Source organism: Miniopterus schreibersii, assembly GCF_964146895.1.
Source record: "Miniopterus schreibersii genome assembly, chromosome: X".
In the NCBI taxonomy this organism is placed as follows: domain Eukaryota; kingdom Metazoa; phylum Chordata; class Mammalia; order Chiroptera; family Miniopteridae; genus Miniopterus; species Miniopterus schreibersii.
In genome coordinates this window covers 36787029-36807723 of record NC_138104.1, presented here as the reverse complement: position 1 = coordinate 36807723, position 20695 = coordinate 36787029, and the positions used below count along the sequence as shown (strand labels likewise).

General features: G+C 31.2%; 1 pseudogene across 1 annotated transcript; it reads left to right on the top strand.

Moving 5' to 3' along the window:
• The first annotated feature begins 19128 nt into the window (after nucleotides 1-19128).
• Nucleotides 19129-19616, top strand: LOC308551446 (centrosomal protein of 19 kDa pseudogene; annotated as a pseudogene). Its single transcript has one exon. The product of its transcript is annotated as a centrosomal protein of 19 kDa pseudogene (transcript).
• Nucleotides 19617-20695: the final 1079 nt, after the last annotated feature.

The window sequence follows — 20695 nt, the reverse complement described above, 5'->3', positions numbered from 1 at the left end:
TCAATTGACCATATAGGTGTGGGTTTATGTCTGGGCTCTAGGTTCTATTCCACTGATCTATGTGTCTGTTTTTATGCAAATTCCATTTTGTTTTGATTACTATATCTTTGCAGTATACTTTAATAATCCATAGCATGATACCTCTCACTTTGTACTTTTTTCTCAAGATTGCTGTGGCTATTCAGAATCTATTGTGTTTCCATATAAATTTTAGAAATATTTGTTCTAGTTTGGTGAAATATGTCATTGGTGTTTTCATTGGAATTGTGTTGGATCTATAGATTGCTTTTAGTAGTATGGGCATTTAAACATTGTTTATTCTTCTTATCCATGAGTGTGGTATATACTTTCATTTAATTGAATCTTCTTTGATATCTTTCTTCACTACTGTATAATTTTTTAAGTACAGGTCTTTTACACCCCCTTGATTAGATTTTTAATTTATTTTATACAATTGTAAATGGAATATTTTCTTAATTTCTCGTTCGATAGTTCATTATTGGTGTATAAAAATGCAACAAATTACTGAATACTTATTTTGTATCTTGTTACTTTGCTGGATTTATTTATCAGTTCTAGGAATTTTTTGTTCAGATCTTTAGGGTTCTCTCCATATAGTACCATGTCATCTGCAAATAATAACAGTTTTATTTATTTCTTTGCAATTAAGGTACATTTTATTTCTTCTTCTTGTCTGATTTTTATGGTAAGTACTTCCAATATTATGTTGCATAAGACTGGTCAAAGTAGACATCCTTGTCTTGTTCCTGATCTTAAGGGAAACACTTAGTATTTCCCCATTGCATATGATGTTAGCTGTGTGTTTGCCATATATGGCTTTTGTTATGTTGAGTTATATTCCCCTAACTCCCATATTCCCAAATGTTGTTGTTTTTTTTTTTTTTATCATAAATGAATGCTGGGTTTTATCAAATGCTGTTTTTGCACTTATTGTTATGATCATGTGCTTTCACTCATCTTTTTGTTTATATGGTGTATCACATTAATTAATTTTCAGATATTGTACTAACCTTGCATCCCATGAATAAATTCCACTTGATTATGATATATGATCTTTTCAATATATTGCTGAATTCAGTTTGCTAAAATTTTGTTGAGTATTTTTTCATCTATGCTCATTGGAGGTGTTGGTCTAAAATTTTTTTCTTTGTAGTGTCTTTATCTGGTTTTGGAATCAGGATAATGGTGAGCTCTGATTTTTTGAATAGTTTAAAGACAGTAGGTGTTAATTCTTCTTTGAAAATTCATCTGTGAAGCAAACTGATCCCCAGCATTTGTTTGTTGGAAGTCTTTTGATTACTTCTTCAATTTTATTAGTTGTAATTAATCTGTTTAGACTGTCTGTTTCTTCTTAATTCAGTTTTGGAAGACTGTATGTATATAGGAATTTATCCATTTTTCTATATTGTCTAATGTGTTGAAATATAGTTGTTCATAATATTTTCTTACGATCTTTTATATTTCTGTGGTGTCACTTGTCACTTCTTTCATTTCTGATTTTATTTATTTTGGTCCTCTTGATGAGTTTGATTAATGGTTTCTTAACTTTGTTTATCTTTTCAAAGAACCTGGTCTTAGTTTCATTGATCTTTTGTATCTGTTATTTATTTCCATTCTGATTTATATTTTTTCTCCCTTTTACTCTGCTTGGGTTCTTTTTTTGTTCTTTTTCTTATTCTTTTAAGTGTAAGGTTAGATTATTTATTCGAGATTTTTCTTGTTTCTTGAGGTTGGCCTGTATTGTTATGAATTTCCCTCTTAGGAATGCTTTTGCTGTGTACTACATGTTTTGGGTTGTGTTTTCATTTTCATTTGTCACAAGTAATTTTTTGATTTATTTCTTGAATTCACTGTTAACCTATTCATTGTTTAATAACATGTTAGTTAACTTCCATGTTTTGTGTGTATGTTTTTTTCCTGTAATTTATTTGTACTTTTATATCATTGTGGTTGAATATGCTTGAAATGATTTTAATCTACTTAAATTTATTGAGACTTATTTTGTGGCCTAGAAGGTCATCTATCCGGGAAAATGTACCATGTGCACTACATATTTTGCAGTTTTGGGGTGAAATGCTCTGAAAATATCAATTAAATACACCTGGTCTACTGTGTCACTTAAGACCACTAGTTCCTTGTTGGTTTTCTGCCTGGATGATGTTGGTGGGGTATTAAAGTCCTTTACTATGACTGTATTATTGTTGATCTCTCCTGTTATGTCCATTGATATTTATTTTATATATTTAGGTGCTCTTATATCAGGTGCATAAATGTTTACAAAGATTATTTCTTTCATTGGATCCATCTCTTTATCATTATGCAATGTCCTATTTGTCTCTTGCTATAGACTTTGTTTTAAAGTCTGTTTTTCCTTATACAAATATTGCAACCCCAGCTTGTTTTTTTCTCTTCTATTTGCATGAAATATCTTTTCTCATCTCTTTCAGTCTGTGTGTGTCTTTTGCTTTGAGGTCAGTCTCTTGTAGACAGCGTATATATGGGTCGTGTTTTCTTATCCATTCAGCTACACTATCTTTTTTGTTTTAAGTTTACTGTTTATTGTTGACATTATTTCAGATGTTCTTTATTTTCCCACCAAATCTATAATCAAAACAGTATGGTATTGGCACCAAAAAAGACATATAGATAAATGGAATAGAATAGAGAGCCCAAGAATAAACCCATGTTTATGTATGGTAAACTATTCTATGAAAAGGCAGTAAAAATTTACAATGGAGTAATGACAGTTTTTTTTTTTAACAAGTAGTGTTGGAAAATTGGAGAGATACATGCAAAAAAATAAAACTGGACCACTTGCTTATACCATATCCAAAAATAAACTCAAGGTGAGTTAAAGACTTAAATGTAGAGCCTGAAACCATAAAAGTCCTAGAAGAAAACATGGGAAATAAACTATCTGACATCAGTTTGAGTAATATCTTTTTGGACATGTCCCTTCAAACAAAGGAAAAAAAAGATAAAGTAAACAAATTGGACTTGATCAAACTAAGGAGTTTCTGCACAGTGAAGGAAACCTTTAATAAAACAAAGTAACAAACTACTGTCTGAGAGAATATGTTTGTACATTATATGTCTGATAAGGGGTTGATATCCAAAATATACAATAAATTCATACAATTCAATAGCAGAAATATAAACAATCCAATTAAAAAATGGACAGAAGACATGAAAAGGTATTTGTCCAAAGAAGATATACAGGTGGCCAAAAGACATTACATCAAAACTACAAGATATCATCTCACAACAGTCAGAATGGGTGGTATCAAGAAGTCAACAAATAATGTATTGGTGAGGATGTGGAGAAAAGGGAATCATTGTGTACTGTTGGTGGAACTGCAAACTGGTGCAGCCCATCTGGAAAACAGTATAGAGATTCTTCATACAACTACAAATAGTTATACCACATGATCCAGCAATTTCACTTCTGGGTATTTAACCCAAGAAAACAAGAATGGTAATGTGAAAAGGTATATGGACCCCTATGTTCATTATTTACAGCATTATTTACAATATCCAAGATATGAAAGCAATCTAGGGGCCCATCAATAGATGACTGGATAAAGAACATGTGGTGTATATACATATATAATGGAATATTACTCAGCAATACAAAGAATTAAATCTTGCCATTTCCAACAACATGGATAGATCTAGGAGGCATTATGTTAAATGAAATAAGTCAGGCAGACAAAGACAAGTACCATATGGTTTTACTTATATGTGGAATCAAAAACAAAACAAACAAACAAAAAATAAAAACAGACTCATAGAAACAGAAACCAAAGTGATGGTTACCAGAGGGAGGAGGTAGGGGGTGAAAAGGGGAAGGGAAATAGAGTCAATAATATTGTGGTAGGTTTACATGGTGACAGATGATTACTAGAATTAATGGGGTGATCACATTGTAAGGTTAAATCACCATATTGTACACCTGAAACTAATATAACCAATATAAAATTATAAACCAACTATACTAAAATAAAAAATAAATTAGTTCATATTTCTTATCCGTAATCATGACCTTCCATTTACTCATTTGTTGCTTTCTTTTCACTTTCTAATACTTAATCACTTATATTTTAAAAGTAAATAATATTAGTGCAACCAGGAAGAACTTAGTGTAAAGCAAATTGTATTGCTTGCACTTAACAATGTTGAATATCAAAAGGCAATTATACCTAGAGGGTATATGGTTGTACCTGAATAATGTTGTTTCTGTGATATTTTGCTTACTTAATTGAAGACAACTAAAATAATATAATTCTCCTAAGTTCAAATGACTAAACAGCTCAAGTAAAATAATGAATATATTTTCCTGAAAAGCAGGTTATGTATTTGATTTTCTTATATTATCCAAAATTATTTTCTGCTGGAAAAATTAAGCTTCTACAGCATAAATCAAAAGTGTTATTAATATTATTCAAAAGACATTAGCACATTAACAAGTAAAATTGATGTATAGTTGTAAAAAGATAGCAATGCCAGGTTTTAGAGGACTTATATCTTCTGTCATCTTATATCTTCTTTTCCAAACTTTTGTAATGTTCTTGACAAATAGAAATTTTTGGTTAGAATCTTAATTTTAATAAGAATACAAATGATCAAAACTTATAATAATTATAGGAAGCCACAATATTGTAAGAGATAGCCATTCCACATGTCTAGCTCTATTCAAATCGTTGGTAGATCTGTTGGTTTAGTTGCATTCAATAGAAGAATTATGGAAATTATTTTTGTAGCAATTTTGACAATTTAAAATTGTGAAACCACCTTGACTTTATTATTCAAAATATATATGTGACATTTTATCCCCTGGCTGTTGGCAGTGGTTGTCAGTAATAGACCTGTGATCTTACTGTGTACATATCTAATACAAAATGTGGGTAGCAGTGCTAGCAGAGGTGATGGAATACTGTTCCTATGGTTCCTTACTTGAATATGTAGTATACAACACTTAAGAAAACAGTTTTTCTTTCTTTTTTCTTAATTTTATTGGGGTGACATTGGTTAATAATATTACATAGGTTTCAAGTGTTCAATTTGACTTTGGGTTGTGGGCACAAAATGCAATATAGAGATCATGTATGTATCTGAGAGCATTTCTTTGATGTTACACTACATTTCTTGTTCTCAAAATAGTTTTCATCCCATACATCTCGATTTTATTTTAATTATAACAGCACTTCAGTTATTCTGGTAATTTTACTAACTACTTAGTAAAATAAGTAGTTTTACCTACCTTACTATATTTCTATAAGTTGATTTATTAAGGGTATCTATGGCCCTGGATGGTGTGACTCAGTTTGTTGGGCAACTCACATGCCCCAAAAGGTAGCCGGTTCCATTCCTGGTCAGGGCACATGCTGAGGTTAAGGGTTCCATCTGTGGTTGGGGCACATGCAGGAAGCAGCAGACGGATGTTTCACTCTAAAGTCAATGTTTCTCTCTCTCTCTCCTCTTTTCTCTCTCTAAAAATTAATTTTAAAAAAGACTTGTATGATATCTAAATACAAAGGACAACTGAAAATATATTATTTTGTTTTTTATTAAAGGACAAGATTGCAATGACTTAATTTTCTGTGAAATGAGAGTGTGTGTTTGTATGTGTGTGTATGCACATGTAGCAGGATCTCTTTTAAATTCCTTTTTTGTTTCAACTTCTTTTATATGCAAATTGTTGTTGGAGAGAGCAATTCCAGTTTTCTGTGATTTCAAATGAATAATAGCCCAATATTCAGATGTAAACTCTAGAAAATAAAGCATTCCACAATGCAACATATAATTCAATGAGCTACTATATGATCGGTTAACATTTCAAATGTAAGAGCTTCCTATGCATTGATTCCTCCACATTCTTTGCAATAATTTATTCAATTTGTTTGATTGATTGAGTCTTTGAATTACAGGACACATTTATTTGAATGAAGTGCCTACATCATCAAATCAATATAGACCTGTGTTCCTGCATTAAGTACCAGTTTAGAAAGTGTGATTGAATTTTCACAGAAATGAATTGATGTGATAGATTTCTTTGCTGTTTGGATTAGACACAGAAAACAAGAAACAAGGGAATGTAAGCTTGCCATGTTTTATTATAAGAATACAATCTGTTCTGCTTTTAGTTTGTTAGTCCTTAAATTTGATATCAGGTAGTTTTCAAAAACAGAGGATCAAAACAATACGCATTAATCTCTAGTATGTTGCATCAAATAGATCCAAAATTGAATAGGTTACATTTGTGGAGACTACTATGAATTTTGACATTTTTAATATGATCCTCAAGGTTAACACTAAAAATGTATAGCTCTTAGAAAGAATATGTAATTGACTGAAAATGTTATTTTGGAACAAACAAATCAAAGCATATATATAATGGAACTCTAAAAATACCATTCAGAATTATTCAAAATTATTCTGGGGCATAAATTGAATTAAGGTTATAACTCTAAGATGCCAAAACAATTGTTAAGTTCAGAGAAGGGGAAAAAATTTAAAATCATATTGGCATTTGTATCAGTAAAAGTTCTCCAGAAAAACAGAACTAATAGGGTTTATCTATATACACACACATGTATGTGTGTATGTATGATATCTATATGTATACCTATAATATCTATATCTATCATCTATATATAGATATATATCAATCTACATCAATATCTATCTATCTATCTATTATCTATCTATCTATCTATCTATCTATCTATCTATCTATCATCTATCTATCTATCTATCATCTATCATCTATCTATCATCTATCATCTATCTATCATCTATCTATCTATCATCTATCATCTATCTATCAATATCTATATGTAACTATCTATCTATCTATCTATCATCTATCTATCATCTATCTATCTATCTATCTATCTATCTATCTATCTATCATCTATCTATCATCTATCTATCTATATCTATCTATCTATCATCTATCTATCTATATCTATCTATCTATCATCTATCTATCTCTATCTCTATCTATCATTTATCTATCTATCTATCTATCTATCTATCTATCTATCTATCTATCTATCTATCTATCTATCATCTATATCTATCTATCTATCTATCTATCATCTATCTATCATCTATCTATCATCTATCATCTATCTAATCATCTATCATCTATCTATCTATCATCTATCTATCTATCTATCTATCTATCTATCTATCTATCTATCATCTATCTATCTATCATCATCATCTATCTATCTATCATCTATCTATCTATCTATCTATCTATCATCTATCTATCATCTATCTATCATCATCTATCTATCATCCATCTATCTATCTATCTATCTATCTATCTATCTATCTATCTATCTATCATCTATCATCTATCTATCTATCATCTATCATCTATCTATCATCTATCATCTATCTATCTATATCTATCATCTATCTATATCTATCTATCTATCATCTATCTATCTATCTATCTATCTATCTATCTATCTATCTATCTATCTATCTATCATCTATCTATCATCTATATCTATCTATCTATCTATCTATCATCTATCTATCATCTATATCTATCTATCTATCTATCTATCATCTATCTATCATCTATCTATCATCATCTATCTATCATTCATCTATCTATCTATCTATCTATCTATCTATCTATCTATCTATCTATCATCTATCTATCATCTATCTATCTATCTATCTATCTATCATCTATCTATCTATCTCTATCTATCTATCTATCTATCTATCTATCTATCTATCTATCTATCTATCTATCTATCTATCATCTATCTATCTATCATCTATCATCTATCTATCATCTATCATCTATCTATCTATATCTATCATCTATCTATATCTATCTATCTATCATCTATCTATCTATCTATCTATCTATCATCTATCTATCATCTATCTATCATCTATCTATCATCTATCATCTATCTAATCATCTATCATCTATCTATCTATCATCTATCTATCTATCTATCTATCTATCTATCTATCTATCTATCTATCTATCATCTATCTATCTATCATCATCATCTATCTATCTATCATCTATCTATCTATCATCTATCTATCATCTATCTATCATCATCTATCTATCATCTATCTATCTATCATCTATCTATCTATCTATCTCTCTCTCTCTATCTATCTATCTATCTATCTATCTATCTATCTATCTATCTATCTATCATCTATCTATCATCTATCTATCATCTATCTATCATCTATCATCTATCTATCTATATCTATCATCTATCTATCTATCTATCATCTATCTATCTATCTATCTATCTATCTATCTATCTATCTATCTATCTATCTATCTATCATCTATCATCTATCTATCATCTATCTATCATCTATCTATCTATCTATCTATCTATCTATCATCTATCTATCTATCTATCTATCTATCTATCTATCTATCTATCTATCTATATCTATCTATCTATCATCTATCTAATCTACCTAAATCTATCCATAGGAATTTCCTCGTGTAATTGTGGATACTGATAATTCTGAAATCCATATAACCAGATAGCAGGCTGGAAACTTGGGCAGTATTTTTGTGTTACTCTTGAGGCAGAATTCTTTGTTCAGTAAACTTATTTTTGTTCTTAAGGCCTTAAAGTTATTGCACAAAGCTTATCCATATTAACAAGGAAAATCTCCTTTACTTCAATTCAACTGATTATAAACATTAATCATATCTACAAAATATCTTCACAACTCCTAGAATAATGTATGACCCAACAACTGTGAATCATTGCTTAGCCAAGATGATATATAAATTTGACAAAGTATTATATGAACAAATAGATCATCTTTATTCCTTTTTATAAAGTCAGTTATTTGCTACTGGTGCACTGTGTAAGTACAGCCTGAATTATATGCTTATAATTAAATTGTAAGTAAAACTGCTCATTAGAGAAAGCTTCTAGTATTAGGCTGTTATTAATTATGGATTGTTTAATAACTAGCCTATAAATAAAAGCTATTGGTAGATCATAGGAAAGTAGAGTCTTCTACCTCCTTCTTGGGGTCAAAATTAACAGAATTTCCCCCATAATCTCCTTTAGTCATATATAATGACACATGGATATAAAATTATTTTATTATAAAAAGGACATCTGTAATATTTTAAACAAAAATAAAATAAAAAAATAAAATAAAAAAATAAAATTATTTTATTATGACCAAATTTTCTACCCAAACTATTTATAGTTCTAATGTTTTAAAATAATGTAATTAAAATTTTATTCAGAGGCCTATAAAGTATTGCACTTAATAACTTTACAAGTTCTAAAGTTGCTTGTATTATAAAAGATTAATTACAAAAAAAATTATTTTGCTAAAAGATTGACAAGTAAAAGGTAGTAAGTGTTATGTAGATTTTACATCAGTAAGTGTACACTATAAAGAAATAATTGTTTCAAGTGCTAACAAAATTATAGTTGTAGGGTAGTGTTTATTATAATATTCCTGATATTTCTTAAATATACTATTTGATAAAATGATTCTTATTAATTGCTTAAATATCTATTTTTAGATATTACTTTACAGTTGATGGCAGAGCCTTTTTATCATCTGGGAGAGTTTCAAGACATTTTTTTAAAAAAATAAAATAAAATAAGGCCTCTAATTTAAATTATAAATGCTATGAATCTACCTGATCAGTAATAATGAAAGTAAAATTTATTTCAATAGTACTGTTATTACCTAATCTCTTGGTTTCCCAAGATAGTTATTTCCTCCCAACTAAGGAGATATTGTAAGAAGTAAGGAAACATATTTATTTCTTCCATGAAAATATGACTGACCAAGAGATATAAAATATGAAAGCCCAGTAAGAAACTGGTAATGTTACATGAGAACTCTACTAAATGAAATTAGCTTATCATTCTGAGAAAGAGTTTCTATTGAAAATGTTTTGGTAGACTAATTTTTGTTCTGTTTCCAAGCTGTTGGTATTTTTTCTGAGGGATTTAAAATACAGATTGGAAATTAATGGTGAATAGCCATAAAATGCCACAGAACTTTAGTTTAGAAAACACAGTAAAGTTTTAATTCCTATCAAAGTTAGTAAGGTAACAATTGATTTACCAATTTTAATTCTTTAAAATGTCTCAAATAGTTTAGTTTCTTCTTTTTTGAACAGAAATTTAGAGTTGGATTTTCAAAATGCAGTTTTAAAAATATTATATCATGAAATATATTTATTGCTTAGCATCTAAAAAATATCATAATCTCTTCTTGTTCTCTCATGACTACAGGTTAGCAATCTTTGTTTTTAGAATAGATAAAATGGCATTATTACTCCTGCCTTTACCTGTTTTGTTGTATAGAAGATTAGCATCTTAAAAAAAAAAAATCAAGCTTCCTACAGAGATTATGATCTTTGTCTTTTGACTGATTCATCATTGGTCCACATTTGCTCTTAGTATTGGATAAAATCACACATTTTCTTTTGTGTTTTCTTGACACTATTCTCTCTATTTTGCTTGTACATAAAACAAAGTAGAACATTTACTACCATTACTATGATTGTTATTATTATTATTATTAGAAAGGTAATGACAGTATAAGAAAATTGAGTAACATTGTTGGCCACAATATTACAAAAATGAGAGGTATTAACTAACCCTTTTCATAATTTTCTAACATGATAGCTGGTACAGCATTTTTCAATAATACAAGTTCCCAAGAGAAGTCATACAAAGAGAAATTATTCAAGCTCTTACTACTCCAAGGTCATTCTATAGAAAACACTTATTCTTTAAGTTTTTTCTTTATTTGGCCAACATTTGGTAGAAATACAAATTATTCCTCTTACTATTAATCCACAAGTCATTATCCTGTGGAAGTCTTAAGGCTTTAGAATTGGAAACAGTATGGAGAGACTCTTCTCCATATTGCAAGGAGTTTACTATTTCTGAAACAGAATTTCAATCCATGTGCATAAGAATATATTTTAACTGGCATATTCTCTTCTCCACTATCTTCCTACTTTTTCAAATTATCTGATTTGTAATTTTTAAGCATAAACTTGTCAAAAATTTTTTTCACCTACAATGACTTTTTGCAGGCAAGTTATAAATTCCTAAAATTAACAGTTATTGCGGAAATGCTGACACAACCTTAACTTTCATAGTCTGAAGAGCACAACTATAATAAATTAGTCACTTGTCTTCCACATCTGTCACAAGTTCTATCGATCAAAATCTTGGATGTAAATCATGTTTTAAAATATTTTTCATGAATCTATTCTGAACATCAACATTGGTAATAATATTTTTCCAGTAAATAATATTGGTTATGAAATATTCTCATGCTAGTTTATGGAATTACTTAAAAATAGTGAAAATTATAGTTTAGGAGACTTTAAAATATATCTTCTGAGTATATTTTTCATAATGCTATTTTAACTTTGGAGTAAAGAACTGAATTATGTAATTAGAAAATTACTTAACTGTTTTATTATGTTAAGTACAGAGACCTTACTCCAGTTACAAAGATGTTATATATCAAATATATGACTAAATATATTACAAAAAATTGATAGCCATGCAATAAACAAAAACAAACAATAAATGACCTCTCCTTAGATCATCCACCAAAATAAAAAGTAATTATGTACTTGTGTAATCAATGTTTATTTTTTTTCAAAATACATTATGAGTGAAATAATTTACAGTTTTTAAGTGTCAACAAGGAATTATTGAACTTTATGATTTTATTTTGTAATTAAAGAAAATCTAGTTTATTTATTAATTAAAAAATTCAAAAAGAATATAATTATGCAGTTTAAAAATGGAAAATTCCCCATCATTAACCTTAATCACCAAATGTTCCATTGTTAATGAAGGCTCACAGTATGGTACAAATCATTTAAGAAAATGTCTTGTGTTTGTACACCCACATACAAACCAAATACATACATTCTCATATTAGTATCCAGTGTATGTTTGTACTTATTTGTAAATAAGCATTTAATTTTGGTTTTGTTTTATATCATGTGATCTATATTTGTATGGCAACTGCTTTTTTTTACTCAACACAAATACTTAGAAATTATTCTGTTTTAATACAAGTAATTCTACCTCTTTTAATTTTTTTTACATAATAATTTTACAATTTCACAGTTCTTCTATGGATGGACATTTATGATTTTTCTCCCAACATTTCATTTTTAAAAGTGTACTACAATAAAACAATTTGTATTTGTTGTTTTGGATACATGTATGAATATTTCTATACAACAAATAGATCCTTATAATGGAATTTTTAGTTGAAATGTATGCATATTTGAATTATAAAATATTTTTACTCAATTCCCCAACAATCTATCATCTATCACCTATCTATCTCTATCTATCTATCTCTATCTATCTATCATCTATCTATCTATCATCTATCTATCTATCTATCTATCTATCTATCTATCTATCTATCTATCTATCTATCTATCATCTATCTATATCTATCTATCTATCATCTATCTATCTATCATCATCTATCATCTATCTATCTATCTATATCTATCATCTATCTATCTATCATCTATCTATCTATCTATCTATCTATCTATCTATCTATCTATCTATCTATCTATCTATCTATCTATCTATCTATCATCTATCTATCTATATCTATCTATCTATCTATCTATCTATCTATCTATCTATCTATCTATCTATTATCTATCTATCTATCTATCTATCTATCATCTATCTATCATCTATCTATATCTATCTATCTATCTATCTATCATCTATCTATCTATCTATCTATCTATCTATCTATCTATCTATCATCTATCTATCTATCTATCATCTATCTATCATCTATCATCATCTATCTATCTATATCTATCATCTATCTATATCTATCTATCTATCTATCTATATCTATCTATCTATCATCATCATCTATCTATCTATCTATCTATCTATCTATCTATCTATCTATCTATCATCTATCTATCTATCTATCATCTATCTATCTATCATCTATCTATCATCTATCTATCATCTATCTATCATCTATCATCTATCTATCTATATCTATCTATCTATCATCATCATCTATCTATCATCTATCTATCTATCATCTATCTATCATCTATATCTATCATCTATCTATCTTACTATTCATTGCATACATGTGGAATATTTTACTGACCTGCACATCAACACTGCCTTTTGTTAAACTTCCCAAGATGCTCAATAAAAGATGATGATTGACTGAGTGTATGTGCATGTGTGCAGGTTGGGAGAAGAAGGCAATATTAAAATGAGTTGCTTTCAATCTGTCTAGAAGAGCCTTAGCTGGTCTGGCTCAGTGGTTAGAATGTCTTCCCGCTGACTGAAGGGTCCCAGGTTTGATTCCAGCCAAGGGCAAGTACCTCAGTTGCAGGCTGGATCCCCAGCCCTGGTTGTGGCACATGCAGGAGGCAACCAATCGATGTGTCTCTCTCACATCAATGTTTTCCTCTTTCTCTCTCTCCCACTCTCTCTGAAAAGCAATGGAAAAATATCCTCCAGTGAGGATAAAAATAAATAAATAAATATGTCCAGTAGGAAGTTCTGGATGGCAAGACTTAGTTGAAACTGGAGATAGAGTTGTGTATATTTCAAATCTTAGAAGGAGATGAGCTTACAAGGATTTCATGTCAAATAGTAATGCAAATGACATTCTAATGCATTACTATACTCATGTAATTTTACATAAGAATATGAGGCTGTAAAAAGAAGGATCTCTTACCTTTTGGGACAGCATGGATGGACCTGGAGAATATTATGCCAAGCAAAATAAGCCAGGCAGAGAAAGACAAATATTACATGATCTCACTTATATGTGGAATATAATGAACAAAATAAACTGACAAACAAATAGGTCCAGAGACATGGAAGCATAGAACAGACTGACAGATCTCAGAGGAAAGTGGAGGAGAGATTAGCCAAAGAATTTATATGCATATATGCATAGCCCATGGACACAGAAAGTAGTTCTGTGAACACCTGGGGTGGGGCGGAGCAAGGGGAGTGAAAATGAGGAACATCTGTAATACCTTCAATAATGAAAGTAAATTTAAATATGTGTGTGTGTGTGTGTGTATTACTTAATGGAGACTAAATTGCAATATTCTTTTATCAATTTGGGTTTTCTTGAAAGCAGACTTTGAAACAATGCTTGCAGGCTGGTAGCTTGTTTTGGGGTGAGGTGATTTCAGAAATACAAAGAGAGGGGGCAGGAAAGTGAGAAAAGGAAGAAGAAAAAGTCAATATATGGGGGTATGTTTGAGTTGGTTACTACTGTGGGAAACTACAGCTTAGTCCTACTGGATACTTTCTGAGGAATCATGGAGAATGCACCTCATAATTGTCTCCCCATACCTTTATTCCTATTTACTTCGGAGTTTACCCTCTGGAATATTACGATCCTCCTCCTACACACACGCACCCCCCCCCCCCCCCATACTTCTGGTCTGTATTTCCTCACAGGCCGAGTTTGCGAGCTTTTGGCATTAGAAAAAAATCCTGAGGCAGAAAAAAAACAGGAAGTGACAGTATTGACACTAGTGGTGAAAGCCCTTAGCATGCTTTGCCTCGTAAACACTAACCAGAGCTACATAAGAGGTAAACTTAGGGCATGTGTCTGCTGCAGTTCTTATTTTATTTCTTCAGTGAAGTTTCTCACAAAAATATAAAAAGACCTCATAGTTATTGTCCCATTTATTACCTTCATCTGCAAAGATTTCAGTTTACTCAATAAAAATTTCCTAAGTTCTATTGAACTTTGAGATTTATAGAATGTGCAATCAAAAGTAGAGTAAATTGAACTGAAAATAGTAAATAACAAACAGTAAATCTAATAAAAGCATTTGCCTCAACTCAGATGCCAAACACCTAAGTGAATGACATAATTCTTAGCTGTTTGTTTATCTTCCATGTAGATAAGTTGTTTCTAAGATAATAGCCACATTACAGAATACACAAAAGATTTTTCCATAGGGTTTACATCTTTGCCAACCACAAAATAAGAGGTAAAACAGCAAGAAAAAGGCAATTGAAAGTTTTAACAGAGGGTACACAGAATATTAATGAGTCACTATTACCATCTTATGTGCTGTTAATTGTCCACAGCTTGGTGTGCAAAGTTACAGTATTATGAAGAGGTATACTCTTCAGTAAGTATCATTTTACCCCTTGTTGTGGGCAAATATTAATTCAGTAAGTCTCCTCTGAGGTTTCACAATTTTGTAGGCTTAGCTGGGTTATGTCCATACTTTGAAAATTACCTTTTCATTTTTGCTGAAGAGTTCCTCAAAAGATATTTGACCTTAGTGTTTCTTCCTTTTGTCATGTGAATAATACTCTCTACAGAGACCACTTCTTTTTTATGTAACTGTTTAATTTGTAAAATATCTCTGAAGAAAGCTACTAATCTTTCTCTTTAATTTCCTTCTGAACAATTAGAATCTGAGGCACATTCTGTCATTATCACAGGCTGTATGGGCAAAGTGGGACTAGAAGAAACAGTAAAACAATAAGAGGTTCATCACATCTCCCCTGGAAATTTTTGTTACAACACAATGTGTGAAGCAATGTTAAAGTCAATTGTGACCATTACTATAATTTCAAGAAAGTTGAGGACAAAAGAGTAATTACATCCAAGTCTGAAATCCCATGATAAGTCTCAAGGACTGCTCCTTTTTTGTTTCTTATCCTCTCTCAAGCATATGTTTTTACTGATTTTAGAGAGAAAGAAGGGGGAGAGAGGAAGGGGGGAGGGAGAGGGAGAGAGAGAGAGAAACATCAATGTGAGAGAGAAACATAGATTGGTTGTCTGCCATATGCACCCCTTCTGGGGATCAAACTCACAACCTAGGCATGTGCCCTGACCAAGAATCAAACCCACAACCTTTTGGTGTACAGGACAATGCTCTTACCAAGCCACCTGGCCAGGGCAGGACTGCTTTTTTTTTTTTTTTTTAACACATGAACATTTCTCCCTTCTTACATATAATTACTTCAATTCTTCTTCTTCTTTAGAGTCTTACCAGGCAGAAGTATAGAAAAAATACTTCCTAATTTCCACATCTAATTTACTAGAAAGAAAACTCACACCATCCTGTTTTCTTCATATGTTAGCTAAATTAATAGTATATGTATATAAATTCATTCTTGATAGTCATTTCATCAATTGGACAAATAATTAAATTCAGAATGGTAAAGTGGGCTTTATACCAGGAATTTAAAGTGTGCATTTTTGAATGTCAATCAATTTAGTTTACCCTATTAAAAGAATAAAAGAGCAATATCATATATTCTTCTCCAAACATCTAGAAAAAAAAAACGATCTATTACCCATTCATAATAAATCAAATATATGTCAGAAAACTAGTAATATAAGATAATATCAACCTGGTAAAGGCCCTATATATAAAAAATGCTTAAGGATAACATTATGCTAATTTGTAAAAGACTAAATTCTTTCCCTTAGGCCAGATTCAATAAGAGGGTAAACAATCTTATTGTTTCTATTCGACATTATACTGGCAGTATTAGCAATGGAGTAAGGCAGCAAAAAGGAATAAGTTCACACAGATTGGAAAGGAAGAAACAAAACTGTCTTATGTGCACATGGCAGTGTACATGGAAAAATCCTAGGGTATTTGCAAAAGAGTTATTTGAACCAGCAAGTGAATCTAGCAGGGTCACAGAATTCACTGCCAATATACAAATAATTGCCTTAAATAAATGCTCATATAATAGCAATGAAAAATTAGACACTGAAATATAATTGGTATATTCTCAAGAAAAATGAGTACATATGTCCACCAAAAGATATGTATAAGAATTCTCATAAAACTTTATATGTGGAAACAGAATAAAATATAAATATTTTATAGTATATTCTTACAATTGAATACTACACAACAATAAAATAAACTACTGATACATACAGCTCATTTACTCTCAAAGATAATATGTTGGGGGAAAAAAGCCAGACACAAAAAAAGTGTCTATGGAATGATTCAATTTATGTGAAGTTCAAGAACAAGCAAAACTAATCAATCATGGTAGAGATCAGAAGAATGGATAATCATGTTGTAGAGAGGGTTATTGATTGGAAAAGATAAAGAGCAAAACTTCAAAAGTGCTGGAAATATTCTATATCATAACCTGGATTGTGGTATCATGGGTAAAATATCACCAAGTTGTACAGGTAAGATGAGTGACCATTCTGTTCTTGACTTTGTGTACTTTTATCTTATTAAATAGAAAAAGCTAAGAACCATATGATTTCCTTCATATGTGGGATATAAAACTGCAACTCAGAGACACAGACAACAGTATGGTGGTTACCAGAGTGAAGGCAGTGGGGGGATGTTAGAGGACAAGGGGAGGCAAATATATGGTGAAGGAAGATGATTTGACTATGGGTGGTGGGTACACAATGCAATATACAGATCATGTATCATAGTAATGTACACTTGAAACCTATGTGACCTTATTAACCAATGTCACCCCAATAAATTTAATAATTAGGTAATTAATAGAAAAAATAAACTAAGTTTCTGTCTCCCTCTAAATCATCTTCCCTGAGTTGTCCTCTCTAGAGACAACTTCTGATAATTTTCATGTATACATTTCCAGAGATAGCCTAAGCTTTTAGGAGCACACATATATGCATGTGTCATATGTAATTCTACTAAGTATTTAGAATCTAATATATAATCCACCTACATATCCACAGGTTCACATTCATGGATTCAACTTTTTCCATTCACAGTTGGTTGAATACAGGGATGCAGAACCCAAGGGTAGGAAGGGATGACTGAGAGACTTGAGTATCCACGGATTTTGGTGTCCCTGGGGATCATGGAAGAAGTCTCTTGCTGATAACAGATACCAAGAGAATAATGTAGTCAATATTGAAATCTACATTATTTTCTTTATTATGTGTGTTTCTTCTATTCAAAATTGTAGTACCGGAATTTTTAGCCAGAATAATCAAGAAAATAATGTTACCCCAAGAAATTTAATACAATTTTTAAAAAAGAAATAAAAGGCACCCAGAGTCCAGAGTGTTAACCATTACACTATGGGACCAAACACCACATGATCTTACTTATATGTGGAATCTAAAAAACTTAATAAACTGATGAACAGAGTAGATTAAGTAACATGGAAGCATGGATCAGACTGATGAATCTCAGAGGGATGGAGGGGGCTGCTAGGTGGAGGGGGAGAGATTTACCAAAGAACTTATATGCATATATGCACAACCCAAGGACATAGACAATGGTGTGGTGAGGGACTGGGGAGGGTGGGTGGAAGGGGTGGAAGGGGTCAATGGGGAGAAAATGGGATATCTGTAATATTTTGAACAATAAAAAAAAAGATTGAAACATAAAATTTTTTAAAAAGGCACCCAAATTGGAAAGAAAGAAGTAAAATGATCTCTTCTTGCAGATGATATGATTTTATATGTAGAAAACTCTAAAGATTCCACACACAAAAATATTAGGACTGATAAAAATGAATTCAACAAAATGGCAGCATACAAAGTAGCAGATGGGGCAAAAGTGAAGCATTCTTGCCTTGTTCCCGATATTATAGGAAAAGCGTTTTGTCATTCACCATTATGTATGATGTTTTCTGTGGGTTTTTCTAACTACGGCTTTCATTAGGTTGAGGTAGTCTCCTTCCATTCCTAATTTATTGAGTATTTTTCTCAAGAAAGGATGTTGAGCACCAAGGCTGTCACTGTGTGAAAGGTTTTGTGTGCCCCCAGCTCTAACCCCCTGCACCGTGCATGCTGACTTGGGAGCCAGCTGGTCCTGCTCCTGGCCTCCATCTCTACTTCCAGCTATTTGCGAATTTGGGCCTCTTGACAGGGAATTCACCTCACAGTAACTCTGCTGGACTGTGGCTGTCACCTCTTCTGGCTGTGTCAGGCTCCACCCAGGCTAAACCCTCTCATGGAGGTTTTAGACAGCCTGCAGGAGAAGTTGCACCTTCTGAACTTCTCGTCATTATGTGACTAACACATTTTCATCAGATTTCCCCTGACGAGCATGTGAGAATGATGTGCAGTACTAAGAAATGTAGAATTAGCTTTCAGCCTCCAGCTATTATCTTAATCCATGAGGATAAAATGAAGGGGAATAGTCTCCAGCACATCATGCCCCTCTAAAACTTTTCAAAGTTTTTAAATTGCCACAGAGCTGCTGAACAATTAAAGAATAATCCACAACACAAGAGTTACCTGGAACAAGTGTCACTGAATCAACTAGAAAAATTATTCAGTTTTTAATGAGGTCACTTGCGGGGGCAGAGTTTGGCAGAAACAATGCAACAAATTCCACAGGAAACAACCATGGGTCCTCAGGAAGAATGGAACAAACTAGATGGCAAGGAACTTGCCAAAAAGAAGAGCATGATGGACTTTATAGGACAAGTTAGAAGAAGAAAGATAATCCAAATTTTGTTTATGACATAGGAGTTGAGTTTCCACAAGATAAACAACTGCAGTCCTGTGACTGGAACACAGAGTCATCTGACAAGTTTTGATACCAAAAACAAAATATATATTTTGGGAGAACAGAAAATCCATGTTTATAAAGGGAATGTAGATTGGTTCTAGAAAAATCTGTAAAGGACACAAAATGTATATGTCAGGTGATACTTGGAATGGCTGTGTTACTTTTCAAAACTAGGACATGTAGAGTGTCTATAATGTAGGTGCATGAGGAATATAGGATAAACAGAAAATAGGAATCTGTCTTTGAGGATATTACAATCCAATTAGAAGATAAGTCAAAAACTTGTGAAAAGCTTATTAACAATATTAACAAATAAATAAATAAATAAATAAATAAATAAATAAAGCCAAATGCTTGATAAAGGCTAAAAAGGGTCAGAGCTTAGATTACTGCAGAGTAAAAGTCAGGGAAGACTTTGTACTTTAGTGGCAAGATGGGACTTTAGCCTTTGAAATGGTAATATTTGGATAGAAGCATATACAAAATTCCAGATGAAAGAAATTGGGAGAAAAATAAAAACGGGTCAAGCATGATAAAGTGAGAAGAATTTGTAAATTTTACTTGAGGAGCAGTAAGTTTGAGAAGATTGTAGCGTATACATGGTTACTAAGGGATTATCCTGTATGCATTATGTTTTTATATGTATTTAACTCTGGAAAATAGTTCCCCTGTCAAATGCACTGCAGCTGCAAGTGATGGCATTTGATGGACAGCAGGGAAATTCAGCCCCTCCAGTATCAGGAAATATATACCAAAGACATTCTGAAACCACAAATGTCTTCCCAAAAATCAGAGGTTTGTATAATGGGAAATCTACCCATAATAAATAAACAATAGGTACTGCAAATTTAGACCTATTCATAAGTTTGGATCTATAAAGAAAAAGCTCTTTGTTGAACAAGGTCATGTATATACAGATATAGCTTTCTCCTTATTAAAATATCATTTAATTGATAAAAATACTATGTTTTCTGAAAAGAAATGAACACTGATTAAATAAAACTGTAAATATTACAAAAGGATGTTGAATTTCATCAATGCAGCAAGATAATTGTGTGTTTTCTGATTATTCTGTTCCTGTGGTGTATTTATTTGATTGATTTTCTT